The following is a 25,497-nucleotide window of genomic DNA, read 5'->3' as shown; positions in this document are numbered from 1 at the left end:
ACATACAGATTGGCAATTAAATGTCAGAAAAACCAGCATATTTTCAATTTATATAGTAAATTCATTTCCAATCAAATTAATCTTTCCAAAGATGTTTCAAAATAATGCTTCAACACTTTAGGTTTAATATGCAAATCACAAGTATTCAATATATATTTGAAACAGATTATCTTGTACCAATACATATAAACATTAAAGTACAAATGCGTATGTGAAACAATGGTGGAAGGTCACCAATGAACGCCAGACAAATGTTCCACCTTTTAAAGCAAGCAAACAGAACATTCCTTTTTTTTATGCATGTGAAGGACGTACTTTATGTGATCAGGAGGACTGCAGACCATTGATAGAAAGAAAGGACACATACGAGCATCATTGGATAAAGATGAGCCGGTGTCAAGGTGACAAGAGCACAGTGTTGGCGCTTTGAAATCCCAGGCAAACAAACTCGCTTTCAATGTGTGGTAATCAGTATTTATTTAATTATATAGTGTGCCTCGGTTTTTTTCAAACCTTTCACAACTTATACAAAAATGAATAATGGGCAGCTATCAATCAAACTAACAAATGTATTCCAGATAATACATGAAACTGTTCTTTCCAAAACAAAGTAAATGCCATATTTAATGAGATGTGTGTTCCCTCCATAAGACTGCATGAGGCAAGCCCGACATTCCGCTGTCATAAGCATAGCAAGATCATGAACAAACATTTCAAACGAATAAATCATCCATAGTGCATTTCCTGTGCATTCAATACATATGTGAGCAGAGGCGGCTCATGCATAATGGATGATGGGGCATTGACCCACCTATTTTGGATGAGCTGGCAAGTCAGCGAAGTGAAAACCCCAAACGCTGCCTCTGCTGCATCAAGTAGCAGAGGGTGTGCTCCTTAGATGCATTTAACTGTAAAAGGGAAACATCGGTTCTTGAAACTCTGTGCTCATGTCCTTGTCATCCAATGGGCCATGCAAGGCCAGGGGCATTTTGTTCACCAGCTTCAAATGGCCCATTTCGGATGCAGGTTGTGGTACTGCAGCTCTGAATGTGCATGCAGAGTGCTCATGCACCTCCCCACACATTCTTATACCTTGAGCATCAATCAGGTAAAAATCCAGCTCCTCCAGGAATGGACAGGAACCAGGAAGTTCTCAGTCTGGTTGCACATTCTTAATGTGGTATGGCATTTTTCACTGGGCGCCATGGTTAAAGCAAGCATGATAAAACTGTTATGTGGCTAGACTGGCCTACAATGCTGCAGACAGTCTAGTTATATTTTCCCCTGTCATGGCATATTTTTACTGGGCACAAAGGGTAAAGCAAACATAAGTGTTATCATGTTTCTGGACTGGCCTATAGTGTGTAGCCAGTTTGGTTACATTTCCTTAGTGTGACAGGATACTTTTTACTGTGCTTCATGGTTAAAGTAAACGAGGTAAGCAGTATTGCATAGCTAGACTGGTGTAATACGTCTGGTTACGTTTTCATACTGCAGCACTGCATTTTTAGCAGAAATTAAGGGTATAGCAAACCTGATAAGTGTTATTATGTGGCTGGCCAGGCCTAAATTACTGCAGCCAGTTTTCTCACTGTGTCATGGCATTTGTTAGTAGCAATAAAGAGTAATGCATACAAGATAAGTGGTATTACTTATCTGGACTGCTACCAGTCTAGTTACATTTTCTTACTCTGGCATGGCATTTTAACTGGCATAAGGGGTAAAGCAAATGTTATGAGTGTTATTATATGGCTAGATTGACCTACATTGATACAGCTAGTCTGGATATTTTCTATCTATGGGATGTCATGTTTTCTCAGCAACAGGAGTATGATCTTACATTGTTACAATGATATGTATTAGTGCTGACTGCATGGACATGTATGGGCATAGCCAGGGGAGAACTGGCAAATGTTGGTCTGAGGATCAAGTATAATTTTCTGGCCCATGGTCCAGTGACTTACGCCAACAATGCAGCAACTCCAATTTTCATATCAACTAAATTCAATACCAGTTAAGCAGAAACATAGTTGAACACGGCTACTGCTTATCTAAGCGGTAGGATACATGCACGTTTTCCATGCTCGCTCTGATTCAGCTTGTCGGTTGCTGATGGTCCACATCCTGCCTTGTCGGGTGCTGGAGGTTGTGGCGCCTCACAAATCCACTTCCTGATGGAGTGTGGCTTGTCTTGAGTTTCTCGCTGCATTTTCTCACGGCTTGGTCCTTGCTGGATTTTCAAAGCACTGCACTGTAGCAAGGAATATTTTCTTTTTTTTTTGAGTTTTAAAAACTGGTGGCTTCTCTTGGATTGGTGCACCTGCTGTGGTGCTGCCCGCCTGGTGAGTTCATTCCGGGACATGTGTAGTTTGGCCCATTACAGGGCACTACTGGATTAGGCTTGGGGCATATCAGATAGGATATGCTTTAGGCCCTCTCCAGACTGGTTGCTTTGCACCACCTGGTTTTCTATGATCTACAATGTTCTCACCTCTGAACATTAGGGTGCAGGTGGTTGTTGTTGCTTGCTGTCCCTGTGAAGGCCTTGCTATTGGTGAAAGTGTGGGTTTATTGTCCTATTAATCTTTATTATCCGTGGTTTCCAAGATTCCTATAACCGAGCTCACGCTTATCCCCATGTCTCTAAAATGATGTCCAAACCAGTAACTGAGACCTTCCCTGGGCTTAATTCCCCAGGATTAAGGGCAGGCAATGGGTTCCATGAAGAAGGACACATTGCTATGCTGCCTGGTACTCCAATTGAGTCCCCAGTTTCTAGTTTGAGCAGGAGTTGACTTGCCAAAGTCATGGCACAGAGTGCTCGGAGGAGACATCAACTTCGGGACAGAAAGTTCAGATCTTCTGATGATGATGTTTCTGAACTAGGACCACTCAAGGCTATCTCTATGGCCAGTACAGTGTCAGGGAAGGTCTTAGCATTCCACCCACCAACACTCGTTGGCTGTAGCAAGGCAGTCCCCTACGAAAAGGACAGAGGAAGTTATATTGGATGCTTTGGTGCAATCCTCTTTGGATAAGACAGCGGTGGATACTTAATCAGTCGATGCTGGGAGGTGGCTATGTATTAAGGAGCTTATTATTTGCTACCTTAATTTATTTGGCAATGTCGCAGAATTTTGCTCAAGGGTTGACTCATTGGATACAAGGGTAACATGCTTACATACAGAAAGAGCTCAGAATCCTTGCCAAAATGAACAGAGTTTAACCAGCGTTAATCAATATTGTGAGAACAATTTAACTGAAATCCCTGGTTTTGGCACCATAAATATAGAAATTGTTGACACTGATGAATTTGCGGGCAGAGCCAACCTGTACAGTTCTCAGTCCAGCGCAAGAACCTCCCCATGGGGCTAGTCCATCTTTTTCGAAACCAGCGGGATTGGTGGTCATTTCAAATTCCAATTCAGGTGTTTCACCACTGAAGGATATTCATATTAGAAAATCCCTAATGCCAAGGATTAGTGATATAAAGGGGTTTTTCTTTGGACCCAAAAAATATAATTACCAATGTGGAGAGACCGCTGAGTCCTGAGCCAATGGAGGCACTCAGGAACAAAGTTTCGGTATAGCTGCACCAATGATTGGCGCAAAACTGTATTAGAACACAGGACCTGAGGTATTTGCATAGGGTGCAAATTAACAATCGGTGCACTAAAAACAATAGATATTGTATTATTATGGGGTGCGGCCAGAGCAATTTACCATTGTTCCTGAGCCTATGTAAGAACATGGGCAATATGTTACCTCACACTAACTTGAGATGTGTGCTAAACTGATATACCAGGTGCACCTGGGGGAATTGCTAATTGTTGCCTGAGGCTCCATTTCTTTTTCTTTGTTCTTCATTCGATGTTTTTGTTTTATATTTGCATTTATTTAGTGATAATCATTGAGCCATATATTCTATGTCTATGGGTGTGTTGCGCTTAATAATACATTAATCAAATCACCCTCTTCCTCCACCCACAAGGTCTAAAGTATGTGCAGTCAACAGTAATGATACTACCTTCCTTTTATGCAATATTTTTGTGGTTTCTTATAGGGAATGACCAATCAATGTTCTATAAATGCACGTAGAACAAAAATAGATTACTATACAGTAACACACCCCAAAGGAAAGAACAGAGAAGATGCAACAGACTGGAAAAAAGGCACTCTGAGTGTACTTCGAGGGATGGCAGTTAAGACATTACCATAAAAAGGATATAGGATTGAAAACAGGAGGAATAGTGATGTAACCATTCTCTAGGCTCCCAGTAGACCGTGGGGGCAGTTCAGTGTCAACAATACCTGGATTCAGTTCTTGGAGGACTGATGTATCAGGTCCAGTGTCGAACTATGATGTGAGCTGATCAGGCTCAAATCAGGCACGTAGGTCTGTAGAGACCCTGGCAGAAAGCAGGCATCTAGTAGGGGCGAATGCGGGTGCTCTGTGGAGTCAAATAACAGTGGTTCAATGATGTAGTTGGGCTTTTGTCGGCAAGTGACACTCCAGTGATTTGTGTCGGTGGGTGACAGTCATTGAAATGGTGATTGAGGGTGCATCGATGTGCAGCCAATGAGGTGGCAGTTCACTGGCTAGCTGGGCCAAGCCGTGGTTGTAACGCCCGGTTAGAGTCAGTGAGTGACCCTCCAGTGTTTCGGGTTCCGGGATTGAGCATTCACATTGGGACTAGCAGTGACGTGCTTTGCTAGGACACATTACAGTGCTGAGCCGGTTTAGATGCAGTTTGGAGGAACGCAGACACCAGCACCAGTGCCTTCTGTAGTTGAGGCTTGGTGTCCCAAGTATGACACTGACACAACAGGTACAATTTGTAAAACTTTTATAAAAGTTTCTGGGATTGGAAAAACTCCTACTTTGCCCCATAACTAAGATGGGTGTTGTCTCGCCCACCAAACGATAAACAAAACAGTCCTAGTGGAGTCCATCAAATCAAAATGGCCTATGCTAACAAAACCTAATGCCTGCTCTATCTCTTGTACAAAAAGTGTATAAAGGAGAAATGTATGTAAAGGAAAAATCAGAGTTCAAAAGAAAAAATGTAGCTGAATAAGCTCTCCTCCCCACGTTAGACCATACAGAGTAAAGTGGTCCCTGTAGGTAGGATGGCATACTCTGGCTCAGGTTTTCAACACAATAAACAGTTCCAAAACTCCTTCCACGTCAAAGTCTCTCTTTACAGACTTCCAAATAATATATTTTTTAAAAGTTCATGTAGGCCCCCCTAAGTCGGGCTTGGATCTCTTCAAAACACTGTTCACGTGGATCCCCCTCTGTCGGGCTCAGACCTCTTCAGAACAAAGTTCAACAAAACCTGCAAGGGGGATCCCCTCCCCAATCTTATTACAATTTGGGTCTCCCTAAGTCGGGCTCACACTGCTATCGGATGTCAAAGACTTTCAAATGGGCATGGCCTTCTTTACAGACCTCCGCAGGACCACTTAAAGTAAAGGTTTCAGGTTCAGCTTTGACTCTCCCCTTCTCTAGGTGTTAATTTTGGCTTACTTCGCAGTGAATTTGCTTTATCGTTACAAACAATTCATCTTTCAAACAGACTTTTGGGTGGGCTACTTCCTTTCACTGGACAACTCTGTTACTGAGTCTCGCTGATTTCAAAGCTGTCCTTACTTCAAAGCTGATTTACAGGTCTGCCTTTCTTTGCATCTTATCCGCACGCTTGCAGCCTTCACTTGCGATATTATGTTGCCACTTCAAACTTTCTTTAACACACACCGGCTCTCAGGTCGCTTGCCAACTCACCGGCTGTGTGTGTTTCTTTCTTGGTTCTTGGTTTTACACTTTTTAATTTACGAGTCAATGTTAGAACCACAGGCCTGGCCTCACCTTCCCAACTCTGCAGTTCCCCCAGGAGGGTTGCTGGGGTCCTTGAAACACAATGCAGCCTTCTGATGTGGGATCTGGCCTTTTCCAGGTGTAATATGCGGCCTGTCGGAGGCAGTGACCTCCAGTAGGGAACTGTTGTGGTTTTTGACCTGCTGCTCTCGTCCCTTGGTCCGCCGCTCTACTCCAGTAGGTTTGCCTTCTCCCCGAAGGTTCTGCTCATACCCGTGTTCCACCTTGCTCAGAGTGTGTCTCTAGGTTCGGTCTTTTATCCGTGTGAGGAGAGCTAATTGGTACCAGGTGAATGCACTTAAAGTCAAGTGCCTGACTTTGCCTGACCTGATTAATGGGACATGTCCAGTGTAATGGATGAGAATTAGTCTTAGTGCTCTCAGTCACCCTCTTCCTTGGCCCATTGTTTGTGTAAAAAGGGTGGAGAAGTTGGCACCTCAGAGAATCCTAAAAAATAGGATGGGTTAGATGAAGAAAAAAGAGGGGAATACCATGTCTCACCATCGGCTGGTTCACCCCCACGCACTGAAGACCCGTCACCCAGGTGATCATCCTGCATTGGTTCACCCCCAGGGTCTGGATCCAAAGGCAATGGCCTTTGTAAGGAACCAATGGTGGCAACAGTAAAGACAGACACAAGTGATCACAGTTCAAGGGTGTTTTATTAAACTGTATGCATGTTGGAAAAACGCCTAATCTAAACCTAAATCTAATATGGGAGCAAGCGTCGGCCATCAAATGAAAATTAGGCCGACCTTGTGGCATTGTGTAAAATAAAAAAGGGCCTGTAGTAAGAAACCAATTACTAAACCTTACAACTAATCCAAAAAAGGGTGTGGGATGATTTTCAAGAAAAGAAAGAAGCTTTCACAACTAATATGTCAGGATGTGGTGACTTCAGTCTCCCTTCCCCATGTTTTGAGCATGGGGTAAGGTCGGATCTTGGAGCAGAGCACGAGTCGACCGTTCCACTTGCATCTATCAGGACTGTCAATGGCAAGTCTTGTTTCTCTTGAAAGTCTCTTGATTACGAGGGCCTGATGTATTCAATAACAAAATGCAAGTGGCCTCTCAAGTGGCCTGTTTCGCCTGTGGACTCTGCATCTGCTCCTTGCGTCTTACAGCTCTGCAATCCCAACTCATTTCATGACGTGGAAAAGAAACGTCCTGCACTCAATGGATCACATGACACAGAGACTTGGTCACGCCCACTGAGGGGGAGTATCCATAAAAATACGAGGACATGCGCCATCAGCGCACGCACCTCAGCAAGTGGCCTCTCAAGTGGCCTGTTTCGCCTGTGGACTCTGCGTCTGCTCCCTGCGTCTTACAGCTCTGCAATCCCAACTCGTTTTGTGCCGTGGAAAAGAAACGTCCTGCACTCACTGGATCACGTGACACAGAGACTTGGTGATTATATATATATGCAGAGGATATTAGATGCATACAAACATGATATAGATGTAATAGTAACACAATATTATCTTGTTACTATAGGTCACGCCCACTGAGGGGGAGTATCCATAAAAATATGAGACCATGCGTCATCAACATGCGCGCCTCAGCAAGTGGCCTCTAATGTGGCCTGTTTCGCTTGTTTCGCCTGTTTAGCCTGTGGGTCTGTTGGTCTAGTAGGCTAGGTAAGATGTTTGCATTTTGTTTGTTTGATTCCCTATTGTTTGAAAGTACCATTATGGGCGTTCGTGAATGAACATAGTCACAGTTCATTTGTTGCTAAGAGGTGCTGTGATAAAACATGAGTGTAAAGAAATCTGTTATAAGCAAGAAGCATTTGGTTACAGTGCCGCCTACTAAGCAAAGGGCCACTAGGATGAGCGTAGGGCGCGCTGCTGCAGAGTGTCGTTTAGGCTCACCCTATTTAACTGAGGATCTTATTGAATGTGCTAACCATTGCTCATTAGAGCAGAGAATGGAAGAGATAGCCCATGAGTCTGGATATAATGTTGAGATGATTGAAAGCTCACAATCATTGTTTGCAGAAGACGGGGACTCAAATGGGTTAAACCAGATTGATGACCTAGAGAGTAACATGGAAAAAGCGGAGAGTGTGAGTAGTGAGCATGCTGACACTCCCCAAATCTTTCATACTGTCGAAAGTTCACTGCTGGCGATGTCACAGCACTTGGATAAGGACACGTTGGATGAAACAGAGAGTGAGCAGCATCTCGATACCGTACACATATTAGAGACCTCAAGTGATGAGACGCAATTACTAATACTATCTCAATCGAAATCTCACTCGAATCTACTAAAAGAAATGGTGATGGCATTTATAGCACTGCCAGAATTTATTAATGACTTGATGAACAGGACACGGAACGAGACAATAGAAAATATGCAAGTTTCTGTGCCTGCTCACAAAGGAGTATACACCAGGAATAATGTTATAGACAGAGAGTCGTTATGCGACAATGAATTGAATAGTGAGGTTTTAAAATCTAATGTGTTGCCTACTAAGATACCTTTGATAAATGTACAAAACTGTCATATGCCTGAGACAAATACTAATCCAATGTTGGTAGAAACTATGGTAAATACAGAAATGGATAGTAATAAACCTGCCGCTGTGACTGTAATAAGTGATGATGATAATTCTATGTTTGTTGAAAAAATCTCTAAAAGGAAAGAGAAAAAACAAAGGAAAAAACAGGCTAAAATTGCAAAAGCGAGTAATGTATACTCAAGAAAATTTTTGAGAAATGTGGATATACGTAATGCATGGCCTGACTGTCAGGTAGTTGACAAAGGTAAGAAAGATCAAGATCAAAATACATCTAGTGACAATGCAGATAATGAGTCAACAAAATGGAGATTGATTGTAATGCTGGTAATGGTATCATAGACAGACCTGGATATAGTGAAGGCTCCTCCATGCTCTCAGAGGTTTCGAAAAATAAAGCAACCTCTGAAAGGATTGATAGCAATTTACGGGCCTTAGATAGAGGAGTCCAAGACATTTTCGCATTTTTAAAAATCCAGAAGTTCCATCTAGGCCAAATACACCTGTGCCTATGATAAACACTGATCTTTTAGTCACTAAGTCAATGCTGAGTCCTACTACTACTACTGTAAAGAGTACATCACAAGGAACTAAAGATGTAATAGATTCAGTAGTTCACCCTGTAGAGATACAGGAAATCAGACATTCAAAGGAATCCTTAGACGGGTCTAATGGGCATGTGCTGAAAGATACACAACTGAGTACCGATGCAATAAGTCTGTTAATTGAAAACTGGAAAACAAAGATACAATTGAATAGGTCCAAAAGCACTCTGCTCAAAGACAAAACTCCCAAATCTTGTCAAACTCTGCATATGTAAAGGAGAAATCACTCTTTACGACTGTATTAGTGAGGCAAATCTAATTTTTTTATATCTAAAGTTATGTAAATCAAAGAATGGATGAACACTTTAAGAAATATGACATCAAACGGTAATTAACCAGAAAACACAGTCAGCAATATTAACAACACACAGTACCAAACATTTTTTGGGATGACAGCCAAATTGTGTGTGTACAGCAAAATCAACCTCTATTGTAGTTTGCCATGAACTTCTCATATAACAGTGTACAAATTTAAATCGACATTGTAAAATCACATAGAAATGTTAGACACAAAATTGTTTTCCTTGTGTTAACAGCATCAATGTGCTGCAATTGAGGGTAGTAGTGCATCAAGGTGTTTCAGCCATTTCTAGGTGGGCTTGATGTGCCTCATCTTTTACACGGCGTTCATCAGGACGGGGGTTCTGTGCAGTATGATTGATGTCTGTGCTATAAGTAAATGAATTTATTGGCACCGTCATAGAGATACGCTAGCCTCAAGGGCCTGTCTCTGTGTAATCATCTCACTGGAGATATCTGTGCCAAAATCAGCCTGGTCCGAATGGGTATCCTCAGAACACTGAGTCACAGAGAAGTCTGCGGGGACCCGCGTTCTGAGGAGCCACTACACGCTAACACGGCAGATGGACTGCCCACAGTGCAGCCGCCACAGTCTGACCATGCAGAGCCCGTAATAGGATACCCATTTGGACCAGGCTGATTTTGAGAATAACAATACATTGTATCCGAGACAAATAGGATTCAGGCAAGCCATGGGAACCGAAATAGGAGGCTTGATAGTTGCAAGTCTACAGGCAAAGGCTAAAGTGAAAGGCAATCATGCACTTTACATAGCTTCAATGGACCTCTCCATGGCCTTTGATAAAGTAGACAGAGGTACGTTATGGAGAACTTTAGACGACCTGGGGATGGACAAAGGTCTTTTAGAACTTATAATAATGTTATACTCATGTACTGTAATGAGAGTGCGCTTAAGTAACAGAGGTTCACTTTCAGAACAAATTAAAGTGAATAATGGTTTGAGGCAGGGCTGTAGGCTAGCTGCCACTCTTTAATCTCTATGTATCTCAGATAGGAAAAACTTTGGATGTAAGTGGCTTGGTTTCACCAAAGTTAGGTAAGACTATCATAAAGTGGATAGCATATGCAGATGACTTTTTGCTGTTTGATGGGACGAAAGTAGGTCTGCAGAGAATGATGACCTCATTTGTAAATTTTATAAATGAGAGAAAATTGCTGGTAAATCCAAACAAAACTGTGATTTTTCGCACTGGTGTGAAACCATTAAAACAAGATTCTTTGGTAATGTTTTGTGGTGGTGTAAAAATAAAAAAATTATTCTGTGCTTATATATTTAGGCTATACCTATACCAGTTCATACACACTTAGTTACATGGTAAAGGAACTTAAAAGGAAGGCCTTATGTATCGCTAATGATGATAATTGAAAAAATATATGGAAAGTTTACATGTAACCTCTTTTATCGCACCAAAGCCATACCAAGATTGACCTATGGACTTGAATTCTGCTCAAATGATCTGTTACTGTACTTGAAAACGATTGAAGCTTGCATATGGGGTAAAGTACTGAGACATATACCAAACTGCTTACCCATAGAAACAATAAGATATCAGTTAGGTCTAACATTGCTGAAAAGTATTGTATACCAGAAAAAGCCACTATTAATTCGTAAGTGTCTTGTTGATAAAAATAACACAATGTATCAATGTTTGGGAAATGATTTGGAGGGAGTTTTCATGAAAGAACTAAAAAAAATATGTGATAAGAAATTACTTGATCTAGGCCTTACAAATGAGACTTTGTTAACAAATCCATGGAAGGTAAAAGAATTGATAAAAGCCTATGACTAGCTCGAGAACAACGTGGTGATATTAAACTCTGCCCTGTATTCTCAAGTGATTTCCTTCTGGAAATGGCATGCAGTTCCTGAGAAATACTTAATAAAATATCCCTCTAGATCCTTCCGCAACTCAACAATGAGATTCCGGTTCAATGTTCTAAACACCTATGAAATACAGAGTATTAGAGCGAAAAATGATGTGACTCTTAAAACTTTGTAGAACCTGTAACATATCAGGAACAAAAGAAACTTTAATGCATCTGCTATTGATTTGTCCTAGATTATTGAAACAAAGAATAGAATATGTTTCAAAGTTTGTTAATGATATCTCAAATGTTAATAGAGAAAATATATGGTATGAGATGATGCATGGAAACTCTACGATATTGAAAAAACGTATTAATTAATTCTTGAAGATTATATGTGATGTATCCTGAGGTATGAATTGGTTTCAATCTACTGTAATAATGCCATAGATTGCTGATTATCACTGTATATTATTGTAAATGATGTTTATTTTTAATATGCTTTAAACTATAAGTAGGAAATTATGAATTGTATAAACAAATAGAGTTTTAACATGTGGAATACATTTTAAGATACTTTTAGGATTCAAATGTACTTATAATGATTGTTTCATATTGGTTTGAAATTTGTGTTTTAGAAGTTTGTAAGTGATTGATTCTTTTGATAAATTTTGTAAAGGTTTGTAAAAAAAACGAAAACAATAAAGATAATAATAAAAATTCAGTAACAAAACAAAAATTCCTTCAACAAAATGAAAGTTTGTCTCTGGTTTTATTTGGGGTGAGGATTTTCCACCCCTGGGTCCCCCTCTTCTGGTCGCTGACCCCTATTCCTGGCGTTGGGCAGTCGGTTTTCACTTCTCGGATCTCCCTCTTCCGGACTTAGATCCTAAAACAGTTCCTATCGATATCAAAGACTTAGGGGTTCTGTTTTTTGGTCCCACTGTCCTGATAGGTTTATCAATAATAACCATAAACAAGCACAAAGTTCTGTTCTACGTATGTCTCGGGTGATGGATTCACCCCTGGATCCCCCTCATCGGGGCGCTGACTTTTTGCAAATTGTACTCCTCAAATAAAATAACAGTTCCTTCTCTTCTTGGACTTTGGGTGATGGCTTCACCCCTGGATCTTCCTCGTTCAGACTCAAACCCCTCTCGACTGTTATTCTCCCTTCACCAGGTTCGCTATGGCTTTTCCTTCCTTCAAAACTCTTAAGGTCTTTTTAAACAGTTCTAGTGGACAAACCTCAGCTGGGTTCACTCTTGTCAACACACTGTTTCTTTGGGACTTTAGACTTTGCCCCTTCTCGTCAGCATCCTTCTTCTAGGTTCACACTCGCCAACTTAACCTTTACATTCACTTTCAATGGTTTCGGGATTCACTTCCCTTGCTTTCTTATGTGGCAGGATTCACTTCCTTTGCTTTCTTTATAGTTCATAGATCAAAGGCTTTCGACTGTACAGGGATTTTGCTTGACCTCCTGTAAGACCACTTTGACCTATCTTGGTGGCTCTCCTATGGCCTTCTGGTTTCTGTAAGTTTTACTCAAATGGGGATCGACCAGAGTGTCTCAGAGCAGCACCCATGTGGTGCTGGTCCCCTTCTGCAGCTGGTCTGCCCTTTACAATTTTACAGTTCTTTGAACTTTTCTCACTTTGCCACTTTGCGACTTTCATTCACCACAGCCCGGTTCTTATCGGCTCTAACCTCGACTCACCAGCGTTGATGAACCGCCTGGCTTTTCCTCTTTACTGGATTCAATGCCTATACCACGGAAGCAGGAGTCTCCCTCGTTTTGACATATCGGCGTCAATACGCTCCATGTACCATTGACAACTGCTGAAGCGTACCTGGGCTATTGACCTTGGTTTTATGTTTCTCTCAGCCGAGGGTTTGCAGGGTTTTGTTGAAAAGGGCAAGGTCGCATCTCTCCTCATCAGCCACTTGATATTGCCACCTTTCTCCTCCTCTTGGGTCTGGATAGCTGTCTCATTGTGTGGTCTGCCTTGCCCGTACTGTGCTCTCTTGCTCACCTTTTAACCCTGTGGGGAAAGAGAAGGGCCGTCAGGTGTGTGTGATTTAAGTTAATTGCTTGACTTTGCCTGACCCTTGTGTCGGGACATGTCAGGTAAGCAGTTTTATTACCTGCCGGTTGTGGTTCATGTAAAAAAATGGCGGGGGTTTGAGTATCTTGCGGGACAGACAAGGGAAGAGGTCTTATATGAAATTATAATGTTTGTACCGGGGTTTGATAAACATGGGTGCAACTGATAGGATTTGTGAGACAGACAGGGGTGACTGTGTTTCCTATCTTGAAATAAACCAAGGGGATTGTGAGAATGGTGTTGGGAAAAATATAACCTGAAGGACTTGGAGACGAAGGATGGGGAGTATTTGAGTGGAAAGCAGGAGAACAAGGATTCTCGCAGTTGTTGGTTTTAAGTGCAACAGGGTTTGGGCTCCTAGGGTATTTATCAGATACTGGAGGTTCATGGGATTGGGAAGATCTTTTGGGTGAAAGGGAGGTTGAGGTAGCACAACATATACAAGTTTGAGTAAGCTTGTCTTCTTCGTCCCTTTCTTCACATAATACCGCGTCTCACCTTGAATATTTCCCCAAGCATAACCCTGAGCTTCCCTACCCAGGTAATCCTCCCTCACTTGTCCACTCCCAGGGTTGGAATCAGAGAGCGGCAGCCCGTCTCTGGCCACCTAAATAGGGGACTCCTGTGCTCTACTCAGGGGAATACCCTCAGGTTTCTCACACTGTGCTCTGGTCACCTGAGAGAGAGAGTCCCGGGGACTACCGGGTGAGATACCCTCTGGTTTCTCACACTTCCCTATTGTTCAAAATGAGGGCAACACAGAGTTACCAGTTTAGTGGGATAGAACACCGAGCTATGGCTAGTCTGCACTCTGGTTGCTGGGAGGCCTTTGCAAAGGACTAGAAGACGAGATGCTTGAGTTCAGGGTCTTCTCGCCTGGCATAGGCGATCCATTGCAGAGTGTTTCACCCTGGTCCACAGCACTGGTCACTCCCAATATTCACTGGGAGTTGTTAGCGGACAGATCTTCCTTCTGTCTCGGACAGCTCCTTCTTCACCTCAGGCAGATGGTTTTGGGTAGTGCAACTGTCCCAAAGGAGTACCCACTTCAACAACAGTTACCATTTCAACAAACAGAATGAGCACATTTCTACGAGTCACCTTCACCTTCCAATATCGCAAACATTCGGAAGTTACTTCTTTCCATCCCCACTTCTCTTCAAACAGGACACAGCAGTTCTAGACCAGAATAGTTTGTTACATTTTATGAGTTATCACCCTCCTGGGCTTAAAAACAATTCACCATGTTGGCAATTTTTGAGAATCCGTAGGAATTATACGGATAGGGAAACCTTTCAAAAACACTCAGAGGGACTGCAACAGAGCTTGTTATAGTGGAGTTACCGAAAAAAAAGCTGTCAGACACGCAAGGGAGCAGCAAATACTCCGAGAGAGATGTGTCTGACGTGCAAAGTGAAGGAAAATCTACAGAGCTAGATCTGTGTCACCACTTTCAGCCCGATCAGTAACATGATAAAGAGCATGATAAATAAGAACTGGCATCTTATACAAAACATGAGGACTCCGTCCCAAATATTTTTTGTCTTTAAGAAAAATGGCAATCTAAGAGAATATCTAGTCCACACGTATCGAGAACCGGTGTTGCAACCATTGTTAAAAGAACATGGGGGTTGCCACCCATTCAAGGACATTATAGATGTGGGATGTGTGTGGCATGTCAATTTACTGAGACCAAACATTCCTTTGACTATGGTAATATCCATTGTAACCTCAACACACACACCAATTGCAATGGCAGAATGGTGATATATATCATCCAATGCACATGCAATTTACTGTATTTGGGGAAGACAACAAGACCAGTCAAGCAATGTATTTCTGAACAACGCTCCTGCATAAGACACAAGGTTGCTGAAAAAACAGTTTTGGACCATTATAGTAAAAAAAAAAAAACACAGACAGAGATATGAAGTGGTTTGTCCTACAGGATGTTAGCCAAATAGAAGAGCAGGAGATGGAGATAAACAGCTTGAAGAAATAGAACAAAGATGGATATATCATCTTGACAGCGCCCACAAAGGTCTGAATGTAGTGGTAGATTGGAACAGTCTGTTGAACCACTAATTCGCAGTATATGAACCATGACAGTATGATATGATATGGCATTTATAACGCGCCTATACAGAAGTGTTTCAAGGTGTGACAAGGCAAGGCAGGGGGAACAGAGGGAAGACAGAAACAGCGATCTTACTAGGCCAGGTTACATTGAGATTGCGCAAGTGCAGGGTAGGGGGAGAGGGAAGTGTAGGGGGAAGAGGGAGGTGGGAGTGCATTACATAGGATCAACAGTAATAAATAAATAGAATAAATAAAAACAGTAGGCAAAACGTGCAGCCAGCTTGTGGCAAGTGCAGTGGTAAGTGTGGACATCAAATGTCAAGAGCTGGTGTGGACTGTAGGGATACCAAAACAGCCCCCAAGTGCAGGGTTTGCCTGGGAGGCAGTGCAGGAGTGCATCTGGTGGGGGAGGGGGCCTGGGCCTGAGAAAAGAGGGTAGCCGGGTGACCAGTGCAGTTTCAGTCATGAGAAAGCAGAAGCAAAGAGGAAGGTCTTGAGGTGTTTCCGAACCGGAGATGGTTCTCCTCAAGTTTCAGGGAGGCAGGGAGGCTGACAGGGTGAGTCAGGGAGGCTGACAGGGGGAGGCCCCAACTGAAGAAAGAGATCTACCACCAACTCGTTACTTGGAGAAGCGACTGACCCTGAGGGAGCTGAAGGCGGATGAGCGAAGAGCTCGAGAAGGAAGATATTTAGCAAGAGAGAGTTGAAGGTATTGAGCCCCCATGCCCCAGAAGGCCTTTTGGACAATGCAGAGGGTTTTGAACTTAATCCTCGCAGCCACTGGGAGACAGTGGAGAGATTTCAGTCCTGGAGAGATACGATCCCTGGGCTTGAGGCCAAGGACAAGTTTTGCAGTCCTGTTCTGGATAAGTTGCAGAGGGCGAAGAGTAGAAGCACTCTCCATACGGAGAGTAGAAGTAATGCGTGAGAACAATGCCATGCGCCAACAACAGTACCAGTTTTCTCATTTTTACCACATAGTCTAACTGAAATCACACCATGTAAAAGCTAAAAATATTCTCTCCTACCTCAGGACACACTCTATACATATGTTACACAGTAAAGTCTTTAATCACATCCCATTGTGTGGGACCCATGTAAAAGTATGCCAGCACCATATTGTGAGAGCAAGTGGGCTCTGGTATTTCCGGATTCCACAGGGGCATCAGTATAAGGGTCTGTATTTTTTCATAGTGGTCCCGTTGTAACTCGTTGTATTAACTACACATGCCTATCACTTGCATAGTATTGGTAAACTTAGTGATCAGCCATATATGGCACATGTAACTCATTTTATGAAATTGAGTGATGATTAATTAATATATTGCATTTCCCATCAAGGCATCAAGAATACATCACATTAGAATATTTTGTGACCTGGCATGCACCGAGTCGACATGCACGACTCTGGTTTCCGTATGGCCATTTCTTATCCTGTTTCATGATTGTTTGCCCTCAGTAGCTCTGAGACACCAACACACCTTTTTTAACTCAACTCAAGTTTATCCTTGGATTGGCCTCTGTAAGATGGCCACCACACTGTTCTCACCTGCTCTCGAGGTCTCCATGGCAACTACATATACAAATGCTCCGGCAACCTTGGCAGGTTCAGACGAAGACCGCAGTGAGTCGCAGGAAGTCTATTGCTCCCGGTAAGTACACCTCTGAGGTACAGTCACTGTCTCACTGGGGGTCACGATCACCCAGTTGGAAATGATTCATTTATCTCCAGGATTCACTAGGAGGGACTGCACACCTACACTCACTTGTGTCAACAGCCAGATAGGACTAGTCATGCCTGCATTGAGCACAGCCTGGGTTCTGTCCTCGGAAGCCACATGACTGGGAGATTTGATGAGCACCATTTATTCAGTTGTGGGAGCATGTTCATGTTTGCGCTCTCAGTGGTGCAGCACATACTATTTCACTTGGGTGAGTTACTGTATGTGGGGCCATTCCTTCCATCCATAGGGGATTGGCCTCAAATGGATGCAGATTTTCACAGACAGTCACAGATGATAACAGCTGGTGTAGCACAGCATGTTATACAGTATAGTCCGTGCATGAGAGCCCCCGCACTGCCACTTTCACTTCTTCTACCCTGGTATGATTGCATGTGGTTTCCTCCGCACACGGTGTGGCAATTGTTAGATGTTTAAAACACTGGGGTCTAGGATTGATCCCTACACCCCTCCTCTTTTCTCTTTTCTTTCACTCATCATACAGCACAGTGAGAGTGCATTGCACCACTACTCTGCAGAGTCTAATTTGAGCGGACATGGATCAGATCAATTATAGTTCCACACACAGCCTCATGTGCTGTTTCTACATGCGACAACTAGATGAGCACAGTAAGTTCCCCTTGTTGAGGGCATTGTTGAAGCAATGTTTGAGCCTTGCAGCTCCTTTTTAAATTACTGTCCTGGCTTCAGACCACCACTGACCACATATTATCTGTTGTTATAGATCATCACCACAGGATACTCTTGAAAGAGTCAATACCACAATTCGCCGTCCTGATGAAGGCTGTTGTATTTACACCAATTCACAAATGCTGAAAGGCCGAAACACAGTCGTCTTGACCATTTTATCACCACTCTTGTCTATATATAGTACCCCGGGCAATGTGTAAGGGATTGTACTGTTAATATTTCTTGTCTATATATATGTATTAAATTGTTTTGTTGTGTATTACTAAACATTTGTTCATGGGGAATATCGGTTGTTCACTTTCCTGTGCTAATTATAACCTGAATTTAACACCATTCTTGTTGGTTATTTTAAAAGTATCAATACATAAGTATCAATAAATAGTGGATCTTTGCTTATCCGGGCTTGCCCTGATCATTTGTCTGATATTTAAAAGTCTGGGCGCAGGGGGCATATCTTAAATATCGCTCCAAGCTGCAGTGACTTTGCTGTTGCTGCACTGGTCAAGTGGGCATCTTGTGACCTTATGTCCTGTTCTGCACCACGAGCAGAGCGAGTTCTGCAGATGAAACTACTGATGCAGGCGGGTCCAAGTACACCATGCTTTTGGCCTGGAGTTGCAACAAAAGAGTATCCACGGGGGATCTGGTTAGCAGATTACCTCTTAAGAAAAGGAATCGCCCGCATCCTTTTATGTACTAACACAAACAAGCCAGGGCTTTGCCCCTTTGCCAGATGGCAATTCTTCACAATGTGACAATGTATTGTCCATCTAATTTGGGGTTTGATCAAAAACCCCTGGCTGTTGAAATACTAGCTGCAGTTTTTGAGGCAGATTTTCTGATGAAATCAGCCAATTTGTTACCCCTACCTAATAGGTGGAGGTAAAAAATCAAAATTGGCCCTTTCTTTTAAAATATGTTTTATTGTACAGAAGGTAAGCACAGGTGCTTCCCTTAATTAAAGTGAAAAATATTTTCACAATAGGCCATGCTAAAGGGGTGCAAAGGAGATGCCCACCTCTCACCGCTACACCGGTGTAATGCATTAAAGGGTCAGAATTGACCCTTTTGCACAGGAAAACAAGTGAAGGTGCAGATGGCTGCATTATTTTTTTAAACATATTGGGCCTCATTACAACCTTGGTGCTAAGTGCACCAACTTTACCACCATGGTGTAAACTCTGTTTACACCATGGTGGATGGCGGATTTACCGCCCCATTCCAAGGTGAGTGGGGCGGTTAATCCCCATTTCCCATTTTCCCTTCCCCATTCCCATTTTTGCCCCATAGGGCATAATGGGAGTGGGGAAGGCGCTAATTACGCCGCCGTAAATTACGGCGGCGTAATTAGCACCATGGCAGGTTAGCGCCATGGATTTTAACGCCTGCTAAAAGCAGGCGTTAAAATCAGAATCAGGCGTTAAGGGTTAACGGTGGCGTTAACCCTTAACGCCTGAGTTGTAATGAGGCCCATTATGTTTCCCACGTCGGAGGTGGGGATTCTGGAATACCTCCATCCAGATTTATTCCAGTAATACCTCCCTTGCCTCAATTATAGAATGAGTAAAATACTAGTACGTGAGCTTCCCTTAACGTTCATTGTGCGCATGTTCTTTTATAACATGGAGCTCTCAGTTATACATTCATTCGGAAAGCATCCTGCGTTACAAAGTATGTCTTGAACCATGTGCATGTCAGTGGATAAACAAGTTAAAGCATCTACTTCTATCTATTAATTACAAGAATCCTACGTTACAATCTTTAGCAAAGTACTGCTTGCTCTCTATTAAATGCCCATAAACAGAGCATGCTCGATGACGAAAACTGTTGGTTTCTACGATCCTGCACTATATGATTGTGAACTCAACACACTCAAGTTACGACAAAACTCTGAATGCCACTAAGCTATTTTTTACGCATTCGCGCTGCCCAAAACATTATTGGTCACCGCGACATGATGTTGATGTACTTCCCTATATTTTTCAAAATTTTACAATGAGATGAATGAAGTGTTACTGTTAATCATATTTGTCAAACAACCAGGTTTTCACAAGTGTTCTGAAGGTTTGATAGGAAGGCGCATTTCTAACACCTCCTGCTTTTTTGCTTTTCAACCTTGGGGATGCACACAGGGTTTGGTGTTGATGCAGGGGTTGAGGTAGTGGTGTTCCTCTTTAGAGAAAAAGCGGTGCGTGATAGCAAGCATTTTGAACTCGATGCATGCGTTATTTGGGAGCTGGTGGGCATCATGTCTGGTGGGTGAGATGTGGTCTGACCGGCCTAGGCCAAAAGCTGTTCTGAGGGCTTTGTTTTGAGGAAGTTGGAGAATGGCTAGGTTTTTGGACAATGTTCCTGTGAGGAGGACATTACAATAATCCGGTTAGCTGTTTTCTGATAGCTCTGACAAGTGTTAAGCAGTTGTTCGGACAGAGGAATTGTCTGCTCAGTGAGATAAGCTTGGAACTATATGCTGTGGAAGATGTCAACGCATTGACCTGTTTGGTCATGTTGAGTTCTGCACAAGGTCGACACAACGAGTCTGGGCATGCTTCAAAACTGGGATGTTAGTGCTTGGAATTGGCAAAAGAGGAGAACGCAGGGTCCAAGTTCTTGAGCTTGACAGGGGAACCCACAAATTCTTGTGGGTGGCTATACAGTTTTGGATGGTGCTGTAGATCCTGTTTATGAAGTCAGCATCCTGGGAGTTGGTGTAGAGGATGCTGAGGGTGTCTAGGTGGTTGCAAAGTGGCTTAGTGTATGTTTTGCAGATGGTGAGGGATATACAGAAACCTTGGGGGGATCAGAGAGAGACAGCGATGGAATCTGCAGCTGCATTTCTGACAAAAACTCTAGAGTTGTGTTTGCTCCGGAAGGATTTGATTCAAGAGGATGCCTTGTTAGAGAAGTGGAATTTGGTGGAGAGATGTTGACACAATATGACATGGTTGGCGAGGTCAAATGCTGCAGAGAGGTCAAGGAAGAGGAGGATGGCAAGGTTGCCTGAATCTTAGATAATGTCTAGTTGCTGATTCCATGTTGTGCTTGGGACAAAAGCCAGATTGTCATGCCCCAAGCAAGTGGTGTTATTCTAAGAATAGTTGTATCTGGGAATATGCCACACGATCCAGTATTTTGAGGCAAAAAGGAACAGTGGTGATGAGGCAGTAGTTGGTGGAGAACAAGGGTTAAGGGAGGGTTTCTTGAGGAGGGGGGGTGACCCATGCTGCTTTGAGCCAGGTGGGGACAGAGTTTGATGAGAAGGAAGCATTAATAAAGCCAGTAATGGTGGGGCCAAACGCTTTGGCACATTAGCTTGACGATGTGTGCTGGGCAGGTATCTTCTTTGAGGGAGGGTTTGAGTGCATACATAGTTTTGAGAGAAATAGAAGGGCGTGTGGTGAGAGTGTGAACGTAGTCATGTGAGCAGGTTTCATGGAGAGTTTTTTTTTTTTTTAGTGGCAATTTTGTGTCTCCATTTGTTGATTTTATTGGCAGGGGCAATATGGATGGTGGAGCACCAGGCTTTGTCTTTGCAGACCTGGGAGGTGGTGGGTTAAGGTTTTCAAACTCCTTGAGTAGCGAAAAAACCTGGCGTTAGAGCTGTCTTTGGCAATTCTAGAATTGCGAGAGTTGACTTGGGTGGTTACTAAAACATTTTGTACGTTTTGGCTGTGCTGTTGAAGGCTTCCAGATTGGCTTTGGTAGGATGATTTCTCTATAAATGATCTAGGGCTCTTTAGTGTCTGCGGAGAGTAGTCAGGTTATTGGAGAACCATATATTGGCTGGCATACATGGTTTAGGTATTTTGGGCTTAAGGGGGGCATGTTGCTCCATAGTGAATAGGAGGGCATGGCTGTAATGGGCAGCTAGGGCCTGGGGGTCATTCCTTGTGGGAGCATGGGGGGTAAGTAGAAGCTGTAAAGTTGGAGCAAGTATTTTTTCAGCGAGCTTGCAAGGGTTGCGTCTTAACACAGGGCATGGTAGTATAGTGGTAGTGTGGTTGTGGTTGGAGGGAGGGCTGGAGTGAGAGACTAGGAACTCTATCAGACAGTAGTCAGACCAGGGCAGTGGGCTAATGGGTGACATAGCGATGGTGTTGTTGAGTGTAAGGATCCTATCAAGGGTGCTACCTTTGGAGTGAGTGGGGATAAAGACTTGCTGTGTGAAGGGTATCCCTGCAAGTAAATTGATGAGGGCAGAGGCTCTAGTGTCAGATGGATCATTGAAGCTGGATTGATGTCGCCCAGCAGGATTAACTTCATGGCAGGTTTGATAAGGGGTGTGAAGAGCATAATATGTCAGGGGAGCTCTACGAGTTGTGTTGCAAATAGAGGAGTAGGAAGGTGGGAGGATTGAGGGTAAGTTTGGTGAGTAGTATTTTGTATCCTGATACTGGAGAAGTGGGGCAGGAATGTTTTGGAGATAAGGGGTGGTCAGCTCCAAGGATGGAGCAGCCAGGAGGAATGGCCAAGGAGAGTGGGAGCCTGGCGCACTGTGGAGCATCAAAGTGGTGATCTGCGATAACATCATGTACGTGGGTTGCATGGGCACCAAGCGAGCATGCATTCATCAGGGCACATTTGAGTGACGAGCTTTGGTTGTCTTTGGGAATACGCAGGGGTTTTGGAAGGTGAAGAGTAATGATGGGTGAAAGTGGGGGGATTCAGGGGGAGTAATGTGTGAGGAGAGTCTGGAGTCATCCTGTGTCCCCAGGAATAGGCGTATGATATATGATATGATATGATATGATATGATATGATATGATATATGATATGATATGGCATTTATAACTTGCCTGTACACAAGTGGCTGTGTGTAGGGTGCATGGCTGAACCTTTGGTACGGGAGCTGTAAACCAGCATGTGGGATGGTTTGGCTGGATGTACGGCATTGTTGCGAATTGCGATGGCAAGGATTGTGGCGGAGAGGGGTGTGATGGAAGGTAGGTAGAAAGTAGATGGGGCTGGGTAGTATCAGTGTTCAGCGGGTAGGGTTGGCAGGCAGAAATAATATGACTTGGAGGGGGTGAGGATGTTGGATTGGGAAGAGCAGGTTGGGCATGGAGGTCTCAGTTGTATTTGGCCTGGATGGAGCGTTATAATTCAGGCAAAGCACCATACATAAATGAATAAAATAAATGTGTGTACATTGCCTCAGGGTGGTATATGCGTTCGCCTGCAGCCTAGGCTCTTCTCCCTTTCAGGAAAGGTGCATGACCTCACTATCTGCGCTGACAACCAATGTCAATGTAGAAAGGCCCTCTAAAGGTACCCGTTAGTACTATTTAGATACACACTCAGATATCCACTGTAAAGGTTACCATATAAGAATTTGTTAAAGTTGCAGAAACAAGAGCTGCCAATTTCTTAATATTTATGACATTTTTACAGGGCATCTTTAATAAAGTAAGCATGATAAGTGTTCATACCTGTCTAGACTGGCATTTGTGTGCAGCCAGTCTAGTAATTTCTTATTGTACCAAGGCATATTCTTCTGGGCATCTATAATGAAGCAAGCATCATAAGTGTTCTTATGTGTCTAGACCAGCATTTTGCTGCAGCTCGACTAGGCATATCTTGCTGTGGCTTGACATTTTGTAATTGGCATCTCTGATAAAGCAATCATGATAAGTGCAATTACCTGGCTAGACTGCATTGGGTGCAGCCAGCCCTTACTTGGCATTGTATATTTTTCTGGGCAGCTGTGGTAAAGTAAGCTGGTAAGTGTTATTATGTAGTTAGATCGGTATTTTGGTGCTGTGATTCTAGGTATGTCTCATTGTGGCAAGGCATTTTTACTAGCATCATCAAGGCTACAGCAAACATGGTAAGTGTTATTATATGTCTGACCCACATTGTGCAGCCAGTTTTGACATGCTTTCTTATGGTGGTATTGCATTTCTAATAGAACAGTGGAAAGATAACTAAGCAGGTTGAGTGCTCGCTGCTGTGATCAGTGTGTGATCTGAAAATTCCAGGTTCAAATCCTGTCAAGGCCAACTCAGCCTTTCATTCTTCTGAGGTTGATAAATGAGTACCAACTTTGGTTGGGATGATAATTGTATGGAAATATGTGCTATGTACAGTGCTTTCGCATATGCAGTATATAAATAACAAATCATTATCATTAATTATTGCATTAATGCTCCTGTGCACTGAACGTGACTTGCATCTATTGGATATTTGGATACTGTACTATCGCAGCAACTGGCAATGTAGGGGATCTACTTTTCATATAATGACAATATCCGACATGCATCTATAATTGGCATTATCTGGAAGTAACTGGCCATACAAGGCTGAAGAGCATATCTATGGCAGTGCCTCAGCCTGTATTGTGTATTTATAGTTTATTAAAAACGTTATACTCACAACTATTAGTTAATTACAAATGGCAATAAATTACTTCAGACACAATATTCAAAAACAAACATTACAGACAATAATATTAATTCAACACAATATAATATAACACCATATACCTTATACCTATTGGGGCCTCCTCTTCTAACCCGAAGATTACATTTTTAACCTATGCAACAAATGACTCCCTCCCTTACTTCATTATGGTGGACTAATTGAGAACAACATTTCCCCTAAACTTGTTGTCAATGGTCATTGAGATAGAGCATCCATACAAGAGACTAGCCCACATGACGTCACTGCTTAAATCCTCAATGCTTCTTATGAAATTCCCCAACCACATTTTCCTCAACCCGCACTACAGCCAATCAGTCAATGTTTAAGCGTTCCTGCCTCCCCCAGCATTTTACAGAGCAGAAAATGCCTTTCTTGCCAAGGGATCCCTCTTATGGAACCCCACCTTTGTAGGGAGTCTAGTAAGTTAAGACGTACGTGCACAGAAATGCAACAATATTTCAGCCCGGGAATCTCATCACGGAGGACTGTTCCTCCTTATATTTCCTCAGGTGTGTGGTAGGCTCCCTTTGTAGCTTATACAATGACCTTGTCTGTGTAGCGTTAACCAATTTGTATTTTGTTGTACATCTTCACTGGGATTTCCATCAATGTAAGTTTGTCTGAGTGCATTTCAGCAGGAATTGGGTTATAGCACTCCCCGAAATTGCTCAATGCTTTGTCTTAATTGTTGCTTTAAGATATATTCAAATCATCAAACGGCGAATCTGAAGGTGGAACCAATATTTCTTCGGCCTATGTTGACCCAGTAGTACGACCTATGTTGTACTACTGGGTCTAACCCTATCATATCATGAGGCCTTCCATGGCATATGAAGGCAGCACCCTTGTTAAAATGGGGCTGGTATCTAAAATATTCTTGTCTGTTTCAGGATATATTTGGTATTTTTAAATGTGTACGTTTCTGTAATTTTGTTGTACTTCTGGTAATGTCACCAGGGTCAAAGTGGAACTTATGCCATTTGGTCAAAGGTCAAGTGACATCACGTCCTGTGATGTCATCAGGTCTGTGATGTCACTTCTGCTACCCCTGGCATTTTGGTAAATTGACGTCCCTGAGAAAAAACTAAACGGACAAAAGCAAGCCTGACAACAGAAAGCAAAGAATGATCTGATTGCTTACAGTACTCTTTATTACTCCAAGTCCTGTTTTTCCTTGTCACAGTACTTACTTGTGAGGTATCATCCTCCCCTGACAGGGAGCCCTTTTCTGTTTCTTTGATCATGCCCCTGCATTCTGAACTGAGAGTTTAATACTCCCTATCTGCCAACATGCAATACTTTCTTTACAAATATCACAAGATGCCGA

General features: G+C 42.8%; 1 protein-coding gene across 1 annotated transcript in view; it reads left to right on the top strand.

Moving 5' to 3' along the window:
• Window positions 1-25,497, top strand: part of ADAMTS12 (ADAM metallopeptidase with thrombospondin type 1 motif 12) — a 4,001,072-nt gene that overhangs the window by 3,229,968 nt on the left and 745,607 nt on the right. The window lies entirely within an intron of this gene.

The sequence above is a fragment of the Ambystoma mexicanum genome, chromosome 6p (assembly GCF_040938575.1).
Source record: "Ambystoma mexicanum isolate Mex_15411 chromosome 6p, UKY_AmexF1_1, whole genome shotgun sequence".
Classification (NCBI taxonomy): domain Eukaryota; kingdom Metazoa; phylum Chordata; class Amphibia; order Caudata; family Ambystomatidae; genus Ambystoma; species Ambystoma mexicanum.
Note: the sequence above shows the minus strand (reverse complement) of the source record. Positions and strands in the feature narration are given on the sequence as shown.